This window comes from Rhinatrema bivittatum, chromosome 4 (genome assembly GCF_901001135.1).
Source record: "Rhinatrema bivittatum chromosome 4, aRhiBiv1.1, whole genome shotgun sequence".
Classification (NCBI taxonomy): Eukaryota; Metazoa; Chordata; class Amphibia; order Gymnophiona; family Rhinatrematidae; genus Rhinatrema; species Rhinatrema bivittatum.
The window spans coordinates 352,348,598-352,364,038 of NC_042618.1; the positions used below are offsets into that span (position 1 = coordinate 352,348,598).

Consider the following 15,441-nt stretch of genomic DNA (forward strand, 5'->3'; position numbering starts at 1 on the left):
CAGGGTGCTCGCAGAATGTGCTGACTAATCAATGTGCTCAGATGTCACTCTAAAGTCATAGTGGCATGAAACCGCTTTTTGAGAAGCTAGCCTTATCTACCCAAGGAAAATACTGTGCTAGGAAAATGTCTGCTTGAACACTGAGACCATCCTCAAAACACAACTAGAAGTGATTCAAAACATCGTGTTCTTCACAGCATTGCACAATCCACCATTTAATTCTAGTATTTTCCTTTTTTCTTTGTCCAAGTTCATGGTGATAGTACGTCTTTTGTTGATATTAAAAGGCATGTTTTATATTTAAACAAGGGCAGTTTTGAAATTGGCATGATTGCTTAAGGTTAGGTGATGAAAAGGTACTCCACGCATATCTCTGTTGTTGTCTTCATCACAGACACAGAAAAGGAAACAAAACTTCCCGTAAAAATAAATACAACGAACAATAGTGTATACTGTAATGAAAATAAATGTGTGAGTGGATTTCCACCCACACAATTTATAATTACAGTACCCACCGCTGTTCATTGTCATCATCATGTAAATATACAATACTTATTTCTGTGCTTTAGTTTTCCTTCTGCTATGGTTCTCCTTTCATTTAGTTTTGTATTTTGTGCATAAGATTTTTCTTTCTCTTTTATTTTGGAAATAAAAAAGGTGTGCCCATTTTCTTTATTTAAAAAAAAAAAATCTTGAAGGTCCCTTTTTCAGATCTTCTCACCATAATCAGGAGTATCAGATTACTTCTGGAATAAGTTTTTAACCATTTTTTACTGTAAGCTCTGTAGGAGCACCTTAGACACCTGAAAATTGGTCTATCTGTGCAATGATTTATCTGTGCGTGTGCGGAGAATTACATGGGTAAGTATCTGCGCAAGCACAGAAAACCGATGCAGAAGGAAAACAACAGAAGGAGCCTCTGGCTGAAACAACATGGCTGGAGGGGTTCCCCCAGGGACCACCAGCTGAAGAGAGGGCAGAGCTGCTGGCAGCTGGAGCAGCTTGGCTGGTGGGGTTCCCCAAGTCCCATCAGCTGAAAAACAAAGCAAGGAGTCAACCTCCAGAACAAAGGGGATGGTGGTACTCCCCAGGCCCTGCCAGCCAAAATAAACATTGCCTCCTGCCTCTGTATGGATGTTTGGTCTTAAAACTTGCAGCTACCCAGACCGCCTTGCCTCCTGATGTGGCCACAGAGGCTGAAGACAGCCACTGCCTGGCAGGAAGAGATCAGGTCTTTGGTCCAGATTAGGCTGGGAGAACAGAGAGCACTGCCACAGGAGGTGGGGGTGAATATAACAGGGTTGAAAGTATATGTGTGTGTATGTGTGTGTGTGTGTGGTGGGGGGGGGTGATGGAGGGGGTGAGCAGGTGGAGGGAGGAGAGAAGGTGAATGGGGGAGAAGAAGAATGAGGGGGTGAGTGAATAGGGGAGAAAGAAGGGTGAAATGTTAATGTGTGTGAGGCTGTGAGAAGCGAGAGGGGTGAGTGGGTTGGAGAAGGCACATGGATGTTGTAGCGAGTGAAGGAGAGAAAGAGAAAGAGCTGCACTGGATGGGATGGGGACATGTACTCCCCGGGGAAGAACTGCATTTCCTGTCAGCCTCACCCATCAAAACAAATTATTGAGTAGAGTCCCTGATGAAGGTAAAGAATGCCTTTCAAAATTTTGTGTACTGCATGGGGTATGCCTTTCCATTCTTGTTCTGAGGAAGTACAGTAAGCAACACACTACTTTATTAGCACTCATAATGGACGGAGGCTGCAAAATGCTAATCACTCCTTGCACCTCTATAAACAGGGGCGGCTCAAGGCAATCTGCTACCTGAGGCGAGGGATGAGATGGTGCTCCCCCTCTGCCCGCCCGCCCCATGCCCCTCTCTCCCTTTTCCAAACACACCCATACATGAACCTCTCACACACAAGCATTCTCTCGCACACACACACCAATCGGGCCCCAGCCTCTCCCTCGCCTCTTGGCCTGGTCCACTTCAGGCCTGCTGTGCCTCCTCTTCTGGGCTGCCAAGGGATGGGATTCCTTGGCAGCCCAGGACTAATTGGTTGAACCATGGCCCACCCCATGGCCTCAGAGATGCTGACCAACCTCAGTACGGGGCCGATGTGACTCCTACTTCCTGCCTGCATGGGGTTGACGTGCCTCCTACTTCCTATCCACGCAGCTCCTGCAGTCATTTTTCGGGCCTGCTTCTACAGAAAGGCATACCTGGAGTTTTGGATGTTGGCAATTTTGGCAGAATTCCGGACTCTCCGAGCCAAATCTGGAGAGTTCTCAGGTACCCCTGTGGGCCTCATTCAGTCTTCAGCCACCAGCAGCCTCTTCCGATCTTGATCCACCACTGGCCCCGTGCTCTCATTCAAGCTTCAGCCAGCGGAGGTCTCTTCTGATTGTCAGCGCTGGCAGAATGGGAGCTGTCGACGACACTGCAGCCTCTTCTTTCACGAAATTGATTTTCAGGGGCGGATTGTGGGCAAATATCAGTCCAGGGGATTTTTTCCAAACTGGCCCACAAGATATCTGTGACTCACTCATGCACTTTCTATGAAGCATGTGCTTCAACAGTTCCCAAAAGCACACCAAGCTAATCGTTAAAAGGAACACTTGGAGGCTGGCAGAACTGAGACAAAAAAATCTCCAAATAAATTTTCATATTTTACCTAACAAACTAAGGGGGTCATTTCCAAAGTGATCATACGCGAAAAGTCCCTTTTTGCGTGCGATCACTAAATGGGGGCAGCATCAAGACTGGAACAGGAGAAGTCAGGGCAGCACCAGAGCGGACGTCGCGAGGACATCGCGGACAGTGAAAAGGTAAGAACCTTTTTCGCTGCCAATTTCACGCCCAATAGCGCCACCTTTTATGATGGCGCTATTGGGTGCGAAAGCCGGCCCCCCCCGCTTCGACCCCCCGTTACCGTGCGATTCAGGAAGCCGCGCGGTAGCTTAGAAAATCTAGGCCTAAGTACAGCACATTCTAGACCAGGAGTGAGCAAACTGAGCTGCAGACCCCCTTCCATTCATGTAATTGATTGGGCCCCCCCATGTTTGGTTACATCTCTTATAAATCCTGGATTCCTGGTCTGAACCAGCTGCCAAGTAATGAGACAACCACACTGCCAGCCAGTGACTGAGACACAAACATTTGCTGTGGTGCTGTTCTCTTGTGCTCACTGACTGCCCCCTCCCCCCCCCCCCACATCATTATGTAAAAGTTGGTGCTTATTGCCAGCCCTTCTTCAACCTGCAGCAGCCTCCTCCCTTTCCCATTCTCCCCCTCCTTGGCACACTCACTGTTCAGAAGACTCACCATATCCACAGCCAGCCCTCAAAACTCAGCCTAGCCACTTCAGACGAAGTCTCACTAAGATTGCTCATCCTCTCCCTTTCTGAAAATAGTTTGCTCCACTTTTCAGGGCCTTCCCCACTCCAGCACTTTCTCATTGATTGTGTGCTACAGTCTGCTGCTTGTATGGTTCCCTAGACTTTGCTCTGCCTACCTACTCCTGGAGAAGTGAGGACTAGAGGTCATCCATTCTGCCTGCTTTCTCCAGGACTTAAGAAAAAGAAAATTAAGCCAACACTATAAGCATCACTGCTGCAGCCAAGACTGAGGAGAGACTGGACCATGACAAAATAGCTCCAAATCAAATTCTGCTCTCCCACAATGTGGAGCTAGGGCAGCCAGGACTGGTGCCAGAGTATTAGGCAGCCTAGGCAAAGCTTACAGCCTTGCAGCCCCCAGCCCCACCATATATACACATGGACACAATTACAAATTATGCATTTGTAATAAAATTTAACATGAAAAAAGGACAAAGTACAATTTTCTGAAGTAAAAATATCATAGCATGTATACTATATTTGCATGCATTGCTGTGATGCCAACCAGAAAACTCTGCAAAAAATTTAAAAAGACACTTGGAATTCATAAGCCTATTTTAATGCACAGTGAGTGTGGGCTTAGCCCTCAGAAAGACAAGAGTAAAATAAATTACAATTACAATACAGTAAACCTCCTATACAAAAACAGCACTAACTGCCAACACTCAAACAGTATCAATGCTATTTATGAAAAGGCAACATTGCAAGCCCTAAAATATCAATGCACTTCCTATTAAGAAAACAGAACAAGCAAACTGTTATAGATCCCTACACAGCAACACTATAACAGAATAATTCACCTCTGTCTGAGACAGGCAGAACACACATAGGGGTAGATTTTCAGACGAGCGCAAACAGCTACTTTTGTTTGCGCTCCAGGCGCAAACAAAAGTACGCTGGATTTTAGTAGATACGCGCGGAGCCGCGCGATCCACTAAAATCCTGGATCGGCGCGCGCAAGGCTATCGATTTTGTATAGCCTGCGCGCGCCGAGCCGCGCTACCTCCCCGTTCCCTCCAAGGCCGCTCCGAAATCGGAGCGGCCTTGGAGGGAACTTTCCTTTGCCCTCCCCTCACCTTCCCCTCCCTTCCCCGACCTAACCCAACCCGCCCGGCCCTGTCTACACCCCCCCTTACCTTTGTCGGGGGATTTACGCCTCCCGGAGGGAGACGTAAATCCCCGCGCGCCAGCGGGCCTGCTGCGCGCCGGGCCGCGACCTGGGGGCGGGCACGGAGGGCGCGGCCACGCCCCCGGGCCGTAGCCACGCCCGTACCCGCCCCAAAAACGCTGCCGACACGCCCCGGAACGCCGCGACGACCGGGCCCGCCCCCCGACACGCCCCCGACACGCCCCCCTCCGAGAACCCCGGGACTTACGCGAGTCCCGGGGCTCTGCGCGCGCCGGGAGGCCTATGTAAAATAGGCTTCCCGGCGCGCAGGGCCCTGCTCGCCTAAATCCGCCCGGTTTTGGGCGGATTTAGGCGAGCAGGGCTCTGAAAATCTACTCCCCATAGACCCTTACCAAATACAGAATGAAAAGAGATCATAAAGTATAAACAGAAATGTGAAGACAAAAACTGAACTGGAAATAGCAACAAGCTATACACGGGATACAAAAAACAGAAACATTACTATTCCTCATAAAACATCAAAAAATAAAATATAATAGTAAAACCATTCTTTAAAAAATAACAAATATTTAAAAGCAACTGATAAATAGAATACCCAATAAATAAAAGCTCAAAATAAAAAAAAAAAAATTAATGTTTTGAAATTGTTTTGTTTGGGAGACACATCAAATAATACCCAATAATTAAAATTAGTAAGGATGAAAAAATATCCCATGCTCTCCATACCCGGGAATGTTTGATTTCCAGTCATCCTAAGATTGTCATGGATTAGCAGGAGAAAGAAGATGTACAAGCTTTCACGTTCCTCACACACATACATAAACAAGCTCCCTCTCTCCCCTTCCCTCACACACAAGCAGGTTTCTTCTCACTCCCACTCTCTCTCAGACACACAAGCAGGTTCCTCCTATCTCTTTCTCACACACACACACACACACACACACACACACACACACACACAAGCAGGCTCCTTATCTTTCTCTCTCCCTCCCTCACACAGGGTCTTTCTCGCTTTCACATACACAAACAAGCTCCTTCTTTCTCACACACACATATACAGGCACATATATAAGCAAGCAGGGTCCTTCTCATACACACATACAAGCAGGCTTTCATTCACCCTCACACACACCCTCACACACACACATAGCCTTATTTTTTATTCAGCCAACTCTGGCCTCTCTGTTTGTTCTTTGGTGCCGCCAACCTGTGTTCCGATGGTGGCCGGCAGCCTCTCATTTTCTTTTTTGACCACTGCCAGCTTGGGCTTCTACAGTGGCCCACAGCCTTTTTTGGCCATCGCAGGCTTGGGCTCTGACTGTGTCTCGCAGTCCACAGCTTCTCATTTTCTTTTGATTTTATCACCCTCTTGGAAACAAGGTGAGGCAGCCGCCGGGCGTTTAGGGGGCACTTTTTGCTGCTCCAAACTTTTGCCACCTGAGGCGGCCGCCTCACCCTGCCTCATTATAGAACCTGTCTGTGAAGAAATAAAAATCAGAAAGAAAAAGGGTTCTGTGGATGTTTTTGCCATGGTGCAGAGTTCATTAAAGAAAGAACAGTATGTGCTGTTACTGGGAAGCACAATTTTCGTAATATCCGCGGTGCTTGCAAGCTGATTTTCAAAGGAAAACTCTTCATGGAGTTTGTCTTTTGAAAATGCAGGTGGGCAGAGGAACCCTTTCACTTTGTTCCTGCTTCAAAGTATGTATTTTCCCTCCCCTGACTTAACTTCACCCATTTTTTTTTTTACTGAAAAGCAGTGCACTTACTTTTACCCACAGTAAAGGGGGGCACAATATTAAAACATTTTTATGTGGTTAAACAGGTGTTTACCTGCATGAAATCTTTTAATATTGCTCCTTTAAGTAGCAGTAAGCTGATTTTTTAAATTTTATTTTATTTTTATTTTGCTTTAATCAAAATACATGATATAAAACAAAGGAAATTCACTCATAAGTCCAGGAAAAACAAAACAAGTTGTTAAGAAAAACATATTTATTTCCCTGAAATTCTACCAAACATTTGCAGGGAAATTTAAGGAAAAAGGTACCCCCCGATTGCTAATACTCTAGATTTTAAATTTAGAAACTGCTTCCTCTTCACTTGTGTTTCCCTTGATACATCAGGGAATACTTGTACAACATGTCCACAAAAAGGTACATTTTTGTATTTGAAGAACTGCTGAAGAAACAGCTCTTTATCTAAAAGAGAAACAAAAGAAACCACAAAAGTTGACCTAGTGGGGATATTATCATTGGAAGTCTGAAGGAAGAGAGATATAGCAGAACTATTGATCGAGGCGAAAACATCCATGGCTTCTTCAGTAGAACCTGTCACTCTCTTCTTCTCTAGCATATAATAAAAGCTGGATAAAGAAAACAATTTTTTAGATGAAAACTGCAAAACCTCAATAGTATACTTTTTGAACAACTCAATACCTGAAAGCAAAACAAGTTTTAGGAAAATTTTAGCTTTTTAGATCTAAGTTTGTTTTCCAACATTTCACATTTATAATGAAGGCTCAAGTTACCCTTAATATCTGAAACTACTGATGCTGGAATACTGGTATTCGCACCAGCCTGCATATCCAATGTTTTTCAGTTGTTCCCAACCTTTTGTCTACCTCGGTTAGTTTAGAGGAGATAGCAGATGAAAACTGGCACAATTGAGAAACAGAAGTAGAAAGAGACTTCTCAATATGAATAACAACATTCCAAACATCTTTTAACGAAATATCAGATGATTCAAAATCTTTAGAGGAAGCGTTTGAACTGCTGGTAAATATACAGGCTTTGGAATAGCACACCATGCTGAAGTTGCCGCAAGTGTTTCAAGTATAGAGTTTCTTAAAGATATATTGACCTCATTGTTTACAGGGGTTTCCAAAATATCAAGTCCTAGAACAAAGATGTTATTGTCCTCCCTTGGGCCAACATGCCCAAGGGAGCTGGGGGAGAAGATCTTACCTCCGGGCTCAAGGATACATTTCCCAGCTCAGCATTCAAAGGATCTTGAAAAGCTGGTCTAGATGAAACCACATGCTGATCCATAAGTCCTTTAATGGGAGAAGAGATGGTAGATGAAAAAACTTTGCTTTTTGTTTCTTCCACATCTCCATTTAAAAAGAAAGGAGAGAAGAAAAAAAAGAGGGAGAGAAGGGGCGCACCCCTTTGGTGTATGGCTTAGGTGCACCATAGCTCGCCACAATTTAAAGGCCCCAGTCAGTCCAATGCCAGGACCCCGAGTGGCCAGATGGTGCCTGTGGCGAACCTTCCGGGCAGGACCAAGGATGGGAAGGAATGGCTCCGTCCTTCCTCACAGCTCACTATGATTTTAAGGCCCCAGTAAGTTCGATGCCAGGACCCCAAGTGGCCAGATGGTGCCTGCGGTGAAACTCCTGGGCAGGACCAAGGACAGGCAGAAACAGCTCCATCCTTCCTAGCAGCTTGCTGCGATTTTAAGACCCCAGTCAGTCTGATGCCAGGACCCTAAGGGGCCAGATGGGCCTGCGGTGAAACTCTCGGGCAGGACCAAGGACGAGCAAGAATGGCTCAGCAGTGGGCTGATTTTAAGTAACACCATATTCTTCAAAGAGCATTAGGATTAAAATGCTTATTCTTTCCTCCATCTTTTGTAATATTGGTTGCTTTCCATCAAGCCAAACCTTTGAGACTCTTTCATTTCTATAGGATCCCCTCTTTCTAAGCAACCTACATCACAAAAGAACAGCGAAGGAACCCCCCCCCCCCCCCCCCCCCCCCCCCAACAACAATCAGTTCCATAATGTGTTTTTGAAGAAATGGCCATTTTTGCACCATACACAATTAAAATGTCCCAGTTCATTCCCAACAAATACACATTCCTAGTCATAATGATAGGGAAATATCTATACCAAAGAAGGGAACCACACAGACTACATGCATACAATAATTACCATGTGGCCCTCAAAAGACGCAGGACACACAACCCAGAATGTCTCGGCTGCCAAGCCTACAGAGATGAAAAGAAACCATAAAAGAGTTGTCACACAGTCATACAGCTTGAAGGAAGTGAAATATGCTCAGTGTGCGGGAGCAGTGAAAAAAGCAAGCAGAATGTTAGGAATTATTTTGAAAAGAGTGCTATTCTGGTCACCATACCTCAAAGAAAAAGATAGAAAAGGTAAAGAGAAGGGCAGCCAAAATGATAAAAGGGATGGAGCCACTCACCTAAGAGGAAAGGCTAAAGAGGTTAGGGCTGTTCAGCTTGGAGAAGAGAGGGCTGAGGGGAGACATGATCGAGGTCTCTAAAATCAAGAGTGGAGTGGAATAGATAAATGTAAATCAGTTGTTTATTCTTTCAAGAAATAAAAAGACTAGGGGGACATTCCAAGACCTCATTAAGTAGCAAATTTCAAAAAATTGGAGAAAATATGATTTCTCCCAATGCACAGTTAAGCTCTGGAATTGCCAGACTAATTCATCTTCCTTTCGGTTTTAAACTTACATATTTTCTTTTTTTTTTTATAGCTTTGGATTTACCATTTTAATTATATAGTGTTGGCCTGATTTCCAAAGCCATTTACACACATAAAACACAGGTTTATGTCCATAAATTACTTGTTATGGCATTTGAAATAAAAAATTAATTTAAAAAAATGGCTTGTTATAAAATTGTGTGGGGTTTGGGCACATCAAAGTATGCATATGATCCAATTTTGTGCTTACTTTCATGTGCACAAAAAATAGGCATGCATGCTGGGGCAGTTTACATATATGCATTTGATTTTAAAAAGAATGCATGTAAATTAATCCACACAAGATACATTCCTGCAACTTTGTATGGGTTAGTTTGTGAGAGTTCTTGAGGATAATTTTGAAAATTATCATATGTGTTTTTGCAAAGCATAAATTATATGAGTTATAAAAAGTACTCTCTAAAAGTTCATATGCCAGAGATCGCATCATCTCACTGGTTAAACCATGGGCAAGCTCCCTCCTTACAGCCCAACAGATGGAGTGTGTTTAAACTCCTCGGAGGTCTGCCCTACAGACTTCACAGGCAGTTCACTTTGGTTAGTACATTCTGTTTTTCATTTCAAGGAATCTTTGAAGGCAAATTCTGCCAAAACTTACTTGAAAATGGTACTTTAAATAAATGAAACCACTTGTTCATGTTCTGTAATTTTTAACATATAGATTTGTTTGCTGGAACACTACCTGGACCCTGGTTGGTGAACTGAAAATGGTGTTTAAATTACTGAGATCTTTATTTTATTTTATCATAAAGTAGCAGTTGAGAATGTTGATCCTTGTGGCCCCCAAACAGGTCTGTTTTTTGAAGATGACCAGCAAGGTAAACCTTTTTTTGGGGATCACAGGAGCCAGAGTTGTGCGCCCCTGGTCAAAAATATGTCAACAGAAGCTTGAATGTGAGGAGTAACCTAGTGATTAGAGCTGCAGGCTGTGAACCTGAGAAGGCAGGGTTAAATTCCTGCTGATGCTCTTTGTGACCTTGAGCAAGTCACTTCTGTTAGCGATCACCCCACCAGGAGGGCGGCGCTAGCAATCTGTTACACTTTACTCCTCAAGAAGGGAGGAGTTAGCAATTTGTTGTCGATCACACCGCCAGGAGGGCGGAGTTAGCAATCTGCTAGACTCTGTTGGCGGAGTTAGCAATCTGTTAGAGTTTCTGCTAGGAGTTGGCAGTCTGTTAGGGTACATTCCTCCCAAGGGAAGGAGCTAGCAATCCTGTTGAGCTTTGCTCCGCCAGAGGAGAGGAGCTAGCAATCTGTTAGCGACTCCGCTAGGGTTAGCAATCTGTTATAGGTTAGGACTGCAGAGTAGCAATCTGTTGTAGGAGCTGTTATGGAGTTGCTCCCCAGAGGGGAGAGGATAACAACAGTTGAGAGTAGACTGCAAGGTAGCAGTATGTTGTACTCAGCTCTTGAAGAGTGAGAGATGAGCACTCTAATGTAGAATGGTGAATCCTTGGGCCAATGGCAGATGACAACGCCCCCAGGAGGACATCCTGAGAGGGACCACCGACTAGGCTGGAGTATGGAGACAGACACAGAGGGTTACATTTTAAAAGACAGCGTGCACGCGTACTTTTGTTCGTGCATCAGGCGCGAACAAAAGTACGCTGGATTTTATAAGATATGTGCGTAGCCGTGCGTATCTTATAAAATCCAGGGTCGGCGCGCGCAAGGGGGTGCACATTTGTGCAACTTGCTCGGCGCGCGCAGGGGGGTTTTAAAAGGGTTAGGCGCATAAGGTACCTTATGCGCCTAACCCTTTTAAAATCCGGCCCAGACAGTTCTTTATTAGACAGGTAGTAGAACCACCAGAGGTGGCAGTAGTGAGCTGATGTGCCCAGCAGGGCTGAAGTCCTTCAGATCCTGGAACTGCTATCTCTGGGTTTTGCTGAGCTGTAGAGAGAGACTCATAGAGAGTGAGTAGACAGGGTATGCTGGATACATAACCAGAAGTAGATGATACACTCACATAGATTAATAAGAAGGCTCAGTAGCTGGAGAGAGTTAAGCCCTTGAGGAGCGAGTACCTAGTTCCAGGGACAGCTCTGAGAGAATGACGGTGACTCACAGTTATCTATCTCTGTAATGGTTTCTAGACAAAAGAGAATAGTTAGTATATTCAGGAACAGGAGCCTCTAGGCGAGTACTGGTTCCTAGATACAAACTGAAATAAGAATTCACAATATCTGTATATGAAATAACTTCTGAAATAGAAGAGAGTTTTCGGAGGATTTTAGGAACATTGGCCCTCGAGGAGCGAGTACCGGTTCCTATCTGCAATCTTTAATAACTCACGATCTCCATACCTGCAATAGCGTCTTAGACAGAAGAGAATCTTCAGAGTTCTAGGAACATGGGCCCTTGAGGAGCAAGTATCGGTTCCTATATGCAAACTGAAATAGAAACTCACAATGTTCACGTCTGCAATCACTTCCAGGCAATAGGGAGTCTTCTGAGCATTCCGGGATGTAGGCCCTCGAGGAGCGAGTACCGGATCCCGAATTAGCAATCTGAAAACAAGAGGAGAGAGCGGGGCTCCCAAGGAGCGGATACCCCTGGTAAGTTCGAAGAGGCAGAGCAGCGGAGAATGAAGCGGGTCGAGATGATCCCCGCAATCAATCCCTTGCTAACTCGATTCGTAAGCATAAGCAAAGACCTTTTATGTTGGAAGTGGATGACGTCACTATGGGGGAACGCCCCCGAGGTTCGCGCCCTTGCTGGTACAAACTTCGGAGCGCGCGCGTGCGCACGCTTGCCCTACGTCATCAGGAACATGGCGGATCTGCAGCGTCAGGCCAGCCCGGGGACTTCGGGAAGAAATGGTGAGGAGAAGCTGCGGCAGCAACTGTCCATCACACCCGAAGGGAGTTGCCTCAGAGGCAGAGAGGGTGGAGCGAGGGCAAGAACAGGCATGAACGCAACACTTCACCTTCTCTTGTAACTACAGTGAAGATGTCTTCAGGTAAGTGTAATTTTGCATTAACTTTATTTTTTTATTCTTCAATCCTTTTCTTTACTTTGATGTTTCGTATATGCTAACATGGTTTAATAGTCTTCTCTTTCCTATTGTATATTCCTTTTTCACTCTCTCTCTCTCTCTCTCTTTCTCTCAATAAATTTAACACACATTGCATTCAGGTGCTATTCATGTGAAATTTATAGCAAAATGATGTATCTAGGTCATAATTAAATATATAAATAACTTAATAAAGGGGTAGCGGAAGGAAAAACTAAGGACATAACTATTTGCTTAACCAAAAAGGTCCCAGGGACCACAGAAGGATAGGCTTAGGGGGCTGGAGACCCTGGTGGTTGGTGCATGACCACCAGCTCAAAAGCAGCTGTGAGACCCTCTGGAGCATGATCCACATATTCCAACACTGCCACTAGCCTCCTGAGATTGGCACACATTTTGCAGACTTCTTCCCTCATCTTCTGGCAAGCGGCAACCGTAGCTATGAGAGACTAGGCTTCTGGGCTTCCAGCAATTGCCCCAGCCACAGATGCAGCTACGGTGTACTGCCCTGATTCAAGAGGAAGCTATTCAGTGAGATGCTCCCCTCCTTCCCCTGGCAATGGCCTGGAGCCTTCAGGACCTGAGATTCCAGGGGAAAATGGGAAGGTGGCCCTATGGGGGGAATGGAAGAGAGGAAGGAACAGTTGGAGGAAAGGCACTGATCCTCCTGGGGAAGTTGGCAAGAGAGGCTGCTCCCTAAGAAGCCTGGGGACACCATGTGGAAGGAGTAGGGGCAGCTAGTGTGCCATTGCAGATGGTGGTGGTGTTGGCTGCTGGCCACCTAGAGCTGGCACTAAATCTGCATTGGCAGGAGGGGCTGGTTCTCTGCCTGTTCCTCCTCATCAGAGGAGAAGCTGGTATTTGTTAAAAGAGAAACAAGCCATCAATTGATGTGCACAGGGATGTGATGTGCATCATCATACAAACTGTAAGAACGCATTCTATTTATGGAAAGGGTGGAGACAGTAGGATATGATTCTAGTTGTGGGACACTCATCTGCTATAAGGAGTTGCAAGGTCATATATAGGTTTTAAAATAAATGGAAGCTTCTGCACATCTGTCCTTTATGGTGCCTACTTAGTAATAACGACTCAGAAGTAGGCTCAGTGACAGGGTGGGTATTTTCGGAGTGTACCTTAGATTTCAATGCTTCACCAATCACAATGCTGCTATAAGCCACAGGGACCTTGATGGAAGTGAGGCATATATATTCCTTGGTAAAAGTTTTTAAAGTTGGTATTAACATCTTACTTGCTTATATAGTGACCTGTGAATGCTGTAAACTAGTGCTTCATGGCATGGCTGAGGATTGTGCTTTGAGCACCATTCTGCTGGATGGATACCTATGGGTTCTAGAAGCTTGGCGCCTTATTTGCAGGTGGCTGTGACAGGACTGGGTGGGCTTGCAGGGCAATAGTGGGGTATGTGGTAGAAGCAGCAAATAGAAAGACTATGTTGAGACTTCGCAGATGTGAACTTATCCCATCCCCCTCCTGCCTGTCATGCAACTGCTTCAGCCATTCCCCCTCCAGGCGGTGCAGCACCTGGGTCTTCTTCTTGAGGTCCTCCATCTATACAGATGAGAAGTTAGAAGACTATGCCTTAGTTGTATGATGCAGGTTCTGAGACATCCTCAATTGCAGGTTTCAGTTCATGCCAGTTAACAATGGCTCTTTACTGTCCCTTCTGACATCAATATATGCTGTTAGGTGTCTGCTCCCCTCCACCCTCAAAGCTTGTCACAGGAAATATCACTTTAATGCTAAGAGCTGTAGCCTTGGCTACCCTTTGCCCAGTGCCACCACCCCAGTTTTCCTAGTGCCATAAGGGTATTGGTGCTATCCTCTGAAGCTTCTTGCAGGACTGTGCTGCTACCACAGCTGTGGCTATGGGGCTTACATACTGCGCCAACGTGTCCATGTGTGAGGAAGCACCTAAACATGTGAAACCTTTTCCCTGGCTTCTGTGCAAAACAGCATGCTGAGTCTAAGAGCCTGCATCTAGTTCATGTTTTGTGCATGAACTCAAGTTGCCATCTCTTTATTTGCATATATATTCCCCCTCTAGGCACTTATTTCCTGTGGGTAGGAGGTTCCACAATTAAAATGAAGGTGCAGGCCCTGCCAAGCCCAGCTCATGTGCTGCTCTCCCCGGGTAGGGAAGAGCAAGTCTTCATTTGTCACAATGAGGGAGGCCAGCTTGGCCACAGAACGGACTGAAGATTTGGCTTGCAAGCTGGGAGGATGCAACATTTTGGAATAAGCCCATCCCAGGATAACTGGAAGTATACATGTGTGAGAGAGTACATGTGAGAAAGAGTACTGAAACGTACACACAGATTTTGGGGCGAGACAGAGATAAGCGTATTTTAAAACCTATGCAGATTGTTCCACGCAGGTTTTAAAATACTTGATTAAATCTCCTCAGACCCTTATATGTGCGTATATGGAGCCATGCGGCAATGTTTGAAAGTTAGGCTGCCTGACTGTAAGCTCTTTGGAGACAGGGAAAATACTTACTTACTGTACCTGAATGTAACTCACCTTGGGCTACCAATGATAAGGCATGTGCTAAATCAGAGGTTCCTAAATCATTGTGGATATCTAGAAAACCTGACTGGCTGGAGGTCCTCTAGGACAGGTTTGGGAACCACTGTGCTAAAGCTAAAGAAATGCATGTATTTGACAAAATATCTGTCCTGTGGTTTCACTAGGGAAACAGAGTCTTCTCAGTACCAAGGACTGCTTATTGAGAGCCTGAGAAGTATTTGTAATGTAGAACACTTCACATTAATCAATTTCATCCAAACACACAGATGCAACACTGAATGGCTCCTCTGGAAAGCCAATATTCAAATGGTCTGCAAATATCATTTATAAGCATTTTTAAAGCTATTGTAATAATACTATAATCATGTAAATATGGAAAATCTTTCTCCACCTGTCATCATTTGAGTCTTTTATTTTATTTAGGCGAGCATGACTTAGGGGCACAAAATGTCGTTCAGAAGTCTTTTGCTATGCTTTGCTTGGGGAGCTGAAGATGATTACTGGCTATGCTTGCTGAGTTGAGGATGTACTTATTATTATTAATACTCATTTATATAGAACACACCAGATGAATGCAGTACTTTGCAGTGACACGGAAAGGGTAATTTTCAAAGAGGCTTCTGTGGATAAAATAGTGTTTTATATGCAGAAATGTCCTTTTGAAAAACAGTTGCCTGATAGGCAGATAAACTTAGGTACATATGACATGTATGTGCATAAGTTTATCCGGACTGAGCAGAGGCATTCTTGGAGGTGGAATTGGGGAGGGGTTTGCACTTATGTGCATCATTTCTAAATTCAAATATATGCACATACATTTTTATGTAAACAGGA

The 15,441-nt window shown here is 44.9% G+C and overlaps 1 long non-coding RNA gene across 1 annotated transcript in view; it reads right to left on the reverse strand.

The window, feature by feature from the left end:
* Positions 1-6,335: 6,335 nt before the first annotated feature.
* The window catches only part of LOC115089527, a 41,414-nt gene continuing 32,308 nt past the window's right edge, over positions 6,336-15,441 (reverse strand). Inside the window, exons 3-4 of the long non-coding RNA XR_003856141.1 lie at positions 7,492-7,580; positions 6,336-6,890 (exon numbers count right to left, since the gene is read on the reverse strand). This is a non-coding gene — a long non-coding RNA (uncharacterized LOC115089527). The remainder of the gene's footprint in view (positions 6,891-7,491; positions 7,581-15,441) is intronic.